The 8,557-nt window shown below is 62.0% G+C and overlaps 1 protein-coding gene across 1 annotated transcript in view; it reads left to right on the top strand.

Annotated features, from left to right (window-relative positions):
* Positions 1-4,636: 4,636 nt before the first annotated feature.
* Positions 4,637-8,557, top strand: part of TIAM1 (TIAM Rac1 associated GEF 1) — a 180,358-nt gene continuing 176,437 nt past the window's right edge. The window contains exon 1 of the mRNA XM_036350041.1: positions 4,637-4,754. The gene's annotated coding sequence lies outside the window, so the exon portion shown is untranslated. The remainder of the gene's footprint in view (positions 4,755-8,557) is intronic.

The following is an 8,557-nucleotide window of genomic DNA, read 5'->3' on the forward strand; positions in this document are numbered from 1 at the left end:
CACAGAGTGAGAACGGGAGGCTCAGCAAAGATGAAGGGACCTGCTCCAGAGCTGGGTGGTGGCTTGGGCTCAGACCGGCCGGTCCAGCTCCAGGGTATTGATGCCTTTCAGGATTTCTTTGGAGCAGAAAGAGCTTTGCCCCAGGGGGTCAGATGGTCAGATGGCCACTGAGGGTTCATTGGAAGCTCACCCTGTGGCCGTGAGACTGCCTGAGCAGAGTGGGAGGGGTAGGCAGGGAAGATGTCTTCAGGGCGGGAAGTCCAGTGCCTAACAATGCGCAAAACTAGAGACAACGGTTAGGGCTTGGACCTCACTCACCCCAGGGTGAGCCTTCTCCCTGCTCTGCCATAGTCCTGCGGGCAGACCTGCCGTGCAGGAGGAGCAAGGGGCCGAATAGCCTGGAGGACTCCCAAGCACGACCTGTGTGATCCTCCCTTAGGCTCTGCGCCCTCAGGGCAATGGTGTCTGACCTGCATCAGATCATCTTAGGACGGGGCAATGGTGTCTGACCTGCATCAGATCATCTTAGGACGGGGCAATGGTGTCTGACCTGCATCAGATCATCTTAGGACGGGGCAATGGTGTCTGACCTGCATCAGATCATCTTAGGACGGGGCAATGGTGTCTGATCTGCATCAGATCATCTTAGGACAGAACCTCCTGTCTCTTGACCATAGAGTCAGAGTTTTGGTCAAACTAGAGGTAGCATCTAGGCCTCAGTTGTGTTTCAACTGTCGGCCCAGAAAAGCAGCAACAGCAGAGGCAGTGATGCCAGGGCTGGCTCAGGACCAGATGCAATGAGTAACGACGCCCCCCGCCCCCCCCACCAAACCATCCGTAGGCACCTCTGCCCTGAAAGGGCAAACCGGGGAAGCTGATGAGTACCCTGTGGAGATCCGTCCCTAAGAAAGGCTAGGAAACATAAAATCCCTTGAGGTGAGGGACCCAGTACAAGCACTCTCTCTACAGCCCAGTCACCTCCCTCCCCTTTCTTTTTTTTTTTTTTTAAATATATTTTATTGATTTTTTACAGAGAGGAAGGGAGAGAGATAGAGAGTTAGAAACATCGATGAGAGAGAAACATCAATCAGCTGCCTCCTGCACATCTCCTACTGGGGATGTGCCCGCAACCCAGGTACATGCCCTTGACCAGAATCGAACCTGGGACCCTTCCGTCCGCAGGCTGATGCTCTATCCACTGAGCCAAACCGGTTTTGGCACCTCCCTCCCCTTTCTCTCCTCAGGCCTTACCTGTGCTTCTTCCTCCTAAGCTCCAAGTGCGGTGTGTGTGTGCGTCTGTGTGTGTGTGTGTAAGGGGGAGGGAAAGACAGAGAGAAACATTGATGTGAGAGAAACACATCGATTGGTTGCCTCCGACCGGGGCCAGGGCCCAAGGAGCCTGCAATCAAGGTACGTGCCCTTGACCAGAATCGAACCTGGGACTCTTCGGTCCGCAGGCTGACGCTCTATCCACTGAGCCACACCCGCCAGGGCAGTGTGTGTGTTTTGAGTGCACGGTGGAAGCATTTTATTCATTTTCCCCCTTTATTTTTCCATCACCATTTAGCCCCCCCATATCCTCTTCCACATCCACCCAGGCCCCTCCCCCCACAATCACCACACTGTTGACTGTGTCCATGAATTCTTCCTTTTTTTCTGCTCAATCACTCCACCCCTCCCCCCGCCCCCCCAGAGCTGTCTGCTTGATCTCTATGAGCCGTCTCTATTTTGCTTGTTAATTCAGTTTGTTCATTAAATTCCGCATATGAGTGAAATCATGTGGCACTTGTCTTTCTCTGACTGGCTTAGTTCACTCAGCATGATGTTCTCCAGGTCCCTCCATGCTGTCGCTGTCAAAAGCGTAAAATTTTCTTCCTTTTTGTGGCTGAGCGCCCTTCTTTGCCTCTGTAACTGGTTTCCTGAGTCCATGCAGCCCAGCTGGCTCACTTCTCCGTCTGTGACTTTCTGGAGAAGCTCTTGGCACCAGAGTTCCTGGCTCTGAATTCTTTCCTAGCGGAACTGCAGGACCAAGGTCCCACTCTGCGGTCAGCACAACCATGTGACCTCCTTACGGGAGGGCCGTGAGGGCAGCAGTGCTGAGTGAGGCAGAGGAGACCCCACCACAGCGTTCAAACTACACAGGTTTGAACTGTGTGGGTCCACTGACACTCGGATTTTTTTTCAATAAATATCTGCAGAACTGGAAATGCATTTTCTCTTCCTTATGGTTTTCTTAATAACAGTTCCTTTTCTCTAGCTTACTTTCTTGTAAGAACCCAGTTTACAATGCATACAGCATGCAAAATGTGTGTTCACCGGCTGTTTATGGCATCGGTAAGGCCTGCAGTCAACAGCAGGCTGTGAGTAAAGTTCTGGGGGAGTCACAGTTATGTGTGAATACTGGGGTGTGTGGGGTCAGCGCCCCCCCCCCCCCATCTAGAGCAGACTGCTCTGCGCTGACTTCCAGGACCTGCTACACAGAGAGGCCTCAGCAGGACCTGCCTCAGGTGCCTCCAGCAGATGTTTATGTAACAAATGCTGTTTAATGTTGCTATGTGTCAGTTACTTTTCTTTCTTTTTTAATATATATATATATATATATATATATATATATATTTATTTTTTTTTTTAATTGATTTCAGAGAGGAAAGGAGAGAGAGAGAAACATCAACGATGAGAGAGAATCACTGATTGGCTGCCTTCTGCACGCCCCCCACTGGGATGGAGCCTGCAACCCGGCCTGTGCCCTCCTGGTTCAGAGGTTGATGCTGGCGAGTACCCTATGGAGATCCTGGGGCTGGGCCCATCACCGGCTGTCCACGGGTTATGCATGTATGTTCTTTGGCTGGTCCCTTTACCTCCTCTCATCCAGTCCCCCTCCTCGGTCCTCCCTGACAGCCGTCATCTGTTCCATGGACCCATGCCTGCTTCTAGTTTGTTCTCCCGTCAAACTGATGGTTTAAAGTACTTCGCCATGTTCAGAGCTCCTGCCTCTCATGAGGGCTCCTCTCTCATCCTCTGGGTGAGTATTTCTGAGCACCCGGATGTGCCCAGCCCCGTTAGGCACTCGGCTGCACGGACCCAGGAGGGCAGCATAAGGGGCAGTGTCAGCCCCTGTGACACAGGGTGTGTGGGTCCCACCCATGGCGGACACGGAGCTTCCAGGAGCCAAGACCGCTGCACAGTGTAGCTCAGCAAATGCCTGCGGTGAAGCCCGACTGTGCACCGGGCCCCCAGGAATGGGGGGGGGGGTCGGTTCAGTGAAGAGGAAGCACGGGGTGGGGGTCCGCGCGGAGGGAAGAGACGAGGTAGGAGAGCAAAGGGTTTTTGTTTCGAAGGACGATGCTGCAACAGGTAGACCGGACTCAGGAGCAAGGCAGGCTGCGGTGGAAGACATGGGCGGCCCTTCCCAGCAGGTGAGGACGGAGGAGGGCTTGGACCGGACCGGGAGGCCGGACGGAGGAGGGCCTGGACCGGACCGCGAGGTCGGCGCAGCAGAGGGGAGACGAGCCGGCTTGGTTTCCGGTGGAGGTTCACCCTCCAGGACACGGGCACCTCCGTCAGTGCTTCCTGCTCTCCAACCAGACAGCCCGAGCTCAGGCCTTGCACCCCCGGGGGTGGACGCCCCCCTGAGCAGGTGGCTCTTAGCGGGAAGCCCAAAGCCCCGCAGGGGGCGGGGGGCTTTCCTTGGAGCTCCTACACTACAGTCAGGTCGGGGCCCCGTGCCCCCCACGATCCCACGGAGGTAAAGGGCATTTTGCAGGCGACCCGGTCGGTGCGAACCTCGCGGGAGTCGCTGCTCTGCCGGGAGGTGAAGGCGAGGCCGGGCTCCTCGCCGAGAGTCAAGTTCACTTGCTGGGCAGGTGAGTCAGCGGCGAGGGTCGGCCTCCGGGGCCGGTGCAGGCCGCCGTGCCCGCCCTGGAGCCCGGCCGGCGCCAACCCGCCCAGTCGCCCACCGGGAGGGAGTGGCTGGGGTTCCTCGTAAAAAGTTCCGTCTCCCGAGCGTCCCCACCAGATCACGTGCCGCAGGTACGGCGCCGGCTGGCGGCTCCCCTCCCCCCCCCGCCCCGCCGGGCCTGCGGTGGCAGGAAAGCCCTCACCTCCGACCAATCCCACCGATGCCGCGCCGCGCGCGCGCCGAGCTGAGCCCCTTCCCCGCGCGTCATAGGCCGCCTCCACCAGGAGCGGTGACTGGCAGCTGCGCGGGCCTATGGCGGGAGGAGGCGGAGGCCGCTCGGCCCGCCCCAAGTCGCTTTGTTAGGGCGCCGCGGCCGCCCCCCGCCAGCCGGGCCTCCTCGGCCTGCCCGGCAGCCCCAGGCCGCGCCGCCAAAGCCGCGCGGGAAGGCAGCCCCGGAAGCGCGCTCCGCATCCTCCCCGCCGCGGGGCCGGGGTGCAGCTGCGCACCGGCGTGCGCCTGTTGTCAGCCTCAGCCCAACTCCGAACGCCCCGCTCCTGTGTCACTCGTCGCGGATTGGCCGGCCGGAGGCGGAGCGATAGTCAGGCGGTCCAATCGGATCCCGGTTTCCCACGCGCTCCTCAGGCCCCGCCCCCGGGGCCGCCCACGGAAGCAGCCTGACGGCTCCCATTGGCCGCCCGCGAGAGCCGAGCGCGCCGGGCGGAGCAGCGCCGCCGCCGTCGGGCGCGCGTCTCTGCAGCGCCGCGGTCGCCTCGGTGCCCGCAGCCCCGGGACCCCGGCGTTCCCGCACGGTGCGGCCCCCGTCGCCGACGTCCGACATCCGGGACGAGCGTCGCGGGTGAGTACAGCGGACTGGGTGCGCGGCCGGCCGGCTAGAGCCACCCCGAGGGCCGCGGAGAGGATGCCCGAGCCACTCCGCTCCTCTGGGCACGTCCCGACCGCGTCTCCCGCACCCCGGGGTTCCGGCGGGTCCTAGCTCCCCCCGATTGCTCTCTGCTCGTATTGTTTTCGCGTTCGCCCACTCGGGAGGCGGGGAAGCATCTCGAGAGCTCGGACCGAGAGGAGGGAGGCGAGGCAGCGGCGTCCAGGCGGCCGGCGCCGAATGGAAGTGACAGTGTCCGGGCGTTGGCGCTCGGTCTTCCCGCGGCAGGAGGTCCGCGCTGACTCGCGGCGGTGGCGGCACTTGGTATTTGTCGGCCGATTTTTGTCAACTTCGGGAGGGAGTGCGTGCGTGCGTGTGGCCGTGTGTCTGTCTGCGACCTGGGCACCTCCGGGCCGGCGGTTTCGGTGACGCTGCCCGGGCGCTCACCTTGGCGATCGGACACAGGGGGAGGAGAGCGGGGGTCGGCCCGCGGGGCCGGAGACCGCGGCCGCCCTGGGAGGGGGCCTTTCCAGCGGCTCCTGCGGGCGAGGAGACAATGACCGGCCCGGCGCGGGGTCCCTAGGCTGGGCGGGGGTCTCCGCGCGCGATCGCGGGCTCGGCCGCCGGGATGCTGCCGCGCCGCGCTGCTCACCGCCGGCCAGGACCCGCGTGGGGCCCGCTTTTGTTTACAGACCTCGCCATTGGGCGAGCTGCGGTGCCGCGCGCCCCTCCGAGCCGGGAGAAGTTGGTGCGCGCTGTCAGGTGACGCCCCCTCCCCCGGCCTCCTGGCGAGACGCTTCGGGGAAAAGACGCGCAGGCGGCGCCTTCCCTCCAGTCCCCGCTGCGCATGGCGCCCTGGTCCCCGCACCGTGAGGCGCCGCGTCCGGCCACGGTCCCTCTCTAGTGGGTGGCCGTTGCGGCCGTCGGGGCGCTCCCCTCCCTCCCGGGGGCTGGTCCTATCGCGTCCGCGGACCTGCCCAGGCTGCACCGAGCTGCCTTGGCTGTGTGCTGGCCGGGCTGGAAGGACGCGCGTGAGCCCTGCGGGACGCTGGCCAGTCCGTGCCCGCCCCCGTGGTACCCACGCGCCCTGGAGCATGTGGGGCATCTTGAGTCGGAGCGGGCGGTCGGGTTACCCACGTCTGCTGCCTTGGACGGGGTTGGATGGAGGTTAGGAACCTGAGTGATGAGGTCAAACCGACCTGGGTTCCAGTCCCTGGGATCCAGGCCACCGACTCCATCTCCCCACACCTCGGGTTCGGAGTCTGGAGAGCCGGGAGCGCTCCATTTGTGGGTGCTGAGGTGGGGGGGGGGGGTCAGGACGACTAATCAGCTGCTGACAGTGCCTGCCACATGAGTCCCTGGAATAAGGGGATGTCCTGCCAGAGGGACTCTTAAGATCAATTTATTGGTTTCAGAGAGGAAGGGAGGGGGAGAAAGAGACATCAGTGATGAGAGAATCGTGGATCGGCTGCCTCCCGCCCGCCCACACCCGGGCCTGGGCCCTGACCGGGAATCCAACCATGACCTCCCGGTTCCTAGGTCGGCGCTCAGCCCCGGAGCCACCGGGGCCAGGGGACCCTGACTGCGGACAGCAGTTCTGCGCTCGCAGCCCCGCGCTGTTCTGCTCCACACCCGGCCTGTCTCGCCGGCTCAGGTTAGCCTTGTTGTGCTTAAGCAACCGGGCAGCCCGTCTTCCGTTGGAATTTCCTTCAGGTTCTAGTTTCTCCTTTCCTTCCTTCTTCCTTAAGGCCAAGCTGGGGGGTGGGGGTGGTGGTGGTGGGGGGCGGGAAGGCTGTGCAGGTGGGAAGCGGCTCCGAGAGCCAATGGCAGCCGCGCACAGTGACTAATGCCCGGATGGAGGGAGGTTTGAACAAAGACACCTGGAGGCAGGGAGGGAGCACTTCCTGGTGGAAGTGGAACCTGAGCCCGGCAGCAGCTGGGGGAGCGCGACGCTGGGGGAGCGCCGGCTTCTGGAATATGCTCTTGGCACCCAAGAGGTGCTCCTGCTCCTCGGAGGTGGGAGGTCGTCCTGGGGGGTAACACGAAGCTGCTAAGGAAGGATCGCTGCCTGGAGGGGCAGCCCCCGGGGCAGCTGAAGGGGAGGCGGGAGGAGAACCGGCTTCTCTGCGGTTCCCCCTGGTCTGTCCTGCGCGGCTCCACGCTGATGGTCAGGCCCAGAGACAGCCTTTCCACAGGAAAAGCCGCGGGAACGCCTTCCCCCGCAGCACAGGTGTTTAGACCCGGCCGTCCCCACTGCCTCCGAGCAAGGTGTTGGGGGGTGGGGGGGGGGGACGCCCGTTTCAATGCCCTTTGACCGTCGGGGCAAATGATGGAGCTGGGTCCGGGGACACATGCTTTGAACGCAGACCCCAGAGGCCTTTGTGGCCCAAACAAGCAAACAAACCAAACAGTGGGCGAGGGCCTTGCCCCCTGTCCACCCCTGGGTTCCCAGACCTGCCGGGTCACCCCGCGTGGCAGTGGGCAGGCTCCAGCCAGCGCGGGTCCGTGGTGTCCCGCTGGGCGTCGGTAACCTGACACCGGCTGGGGTTCCTGCCCTTGTTCTGGGGACCCCGGCCCTCAGGGGTGGGAAGGAGGCTCTGCCCCGCCCCCCTCCCCACTGCTCTCTGGGGGACCAGGCAGCCGGGCCTGGGGCCTAGAGTTGAAGGGAGCACGTAGTTCGGAAATCTCACTAGCTGACAGTGTGACTCCACCCCAGGGCTCATCCCAGAGGAACCTGCCCGCCCGCCGCCCCCGTGGACCGGAAGGACTGGCAGCCCTGGCCCTGTCACTCCCCCCACAAATGCCTGCAGTTCCACCAGCTGAGCCAGCCCTGGGGGGGGGGGGGCGCCAATCCTGAAAGTTGCCCATGGCCTCCACTGGCCCAGCAGCTTGCAGTCTGAAGGGGAGGCGTTCTGTGCGGTGGCCCTGAGCCGCAGTGCGAGCTCCTAGCCCTGCTTTCCTGAGGGGAGCTCAGGGAACAGCAGGTAAGAGCGCCCCTAAAAGTCAGGGACGCGGAGAGGCGGAGGCCGAGGTGGGAGGCGGCATTGGTTCCTGTGGGCCGCTTTTGAGTCCGATGGATTCCCGCACCCAGAGGGTCCGGCTTGTGTGTCAGTCATTTGGGCTCCTTATTGAAAACACCTTTTCACTGGTGTGTGTGTGAGTGTGTGTGTGAGTGTGTGCGTGTGTGTGAATGTGAGTGTGCGTGTGCGTGTGTGTGAATGTGAGTGTGTGTGTGAATGTGTGTGCGTGTGTGTGAATGTGAGTGTGCGTGTGAATGTGTGTGCATGTGTGTGTGAGTGTGCGTGTGAATGTGAGTGTGTGTGCGTGTGTGTGTGTGGAGCATACATACGTTTTCTTGCTAAATTAACCAATAAATAGGTTGAGTGCATGTTTCTGGGGTCTGTCTCCCTCCCGACAATGTAGGACCAGAAAAGGCAGGTTTGCAGGGCCCCAGCCACACTGTCTGTTTCTCACAATTCCAGACTTCAGACCTCGTCGCCTCTAACGGTGCCGCTTTATGTAAATAATAACTCCTGTGTTAGAGGAACAGGGTCTCTCATCTGCACAGGCCCCGTCGGTGGTCTGCAAAGGTTTTTATTATGAAATGAAGGAGGCACTCAGGAGCCAGCCGCACGCAGCCAGGAGCAGGGTGTTTGAAAATGGAACAATGCGCCAGTGTAAGGAGATATTCCTGGTGAGGGCCTGCTCCCTGCCCCCTCCCCACCTACACCCCCTCCGCCCCTCCCTCCCCCCTCCAGCAGCCGACCTGCCTGTCCGGG

Source organism: Myotis myotis, unplaced genomic scaffold, assembly GCF_014108235.1.
Source record: "Myotis myotis isolate mMyoMyo1 unplaced genomic scaffold, mMyoMyo1.p scaffold_m19_p_2, whole genome shotgun sequence".
Taxonomy (NCBI): Eukaryota; Metazoa; Chordata; class Mammalia; order Chiroptera; family Vespertilionidae; genus Myotis; species Myotis myotis.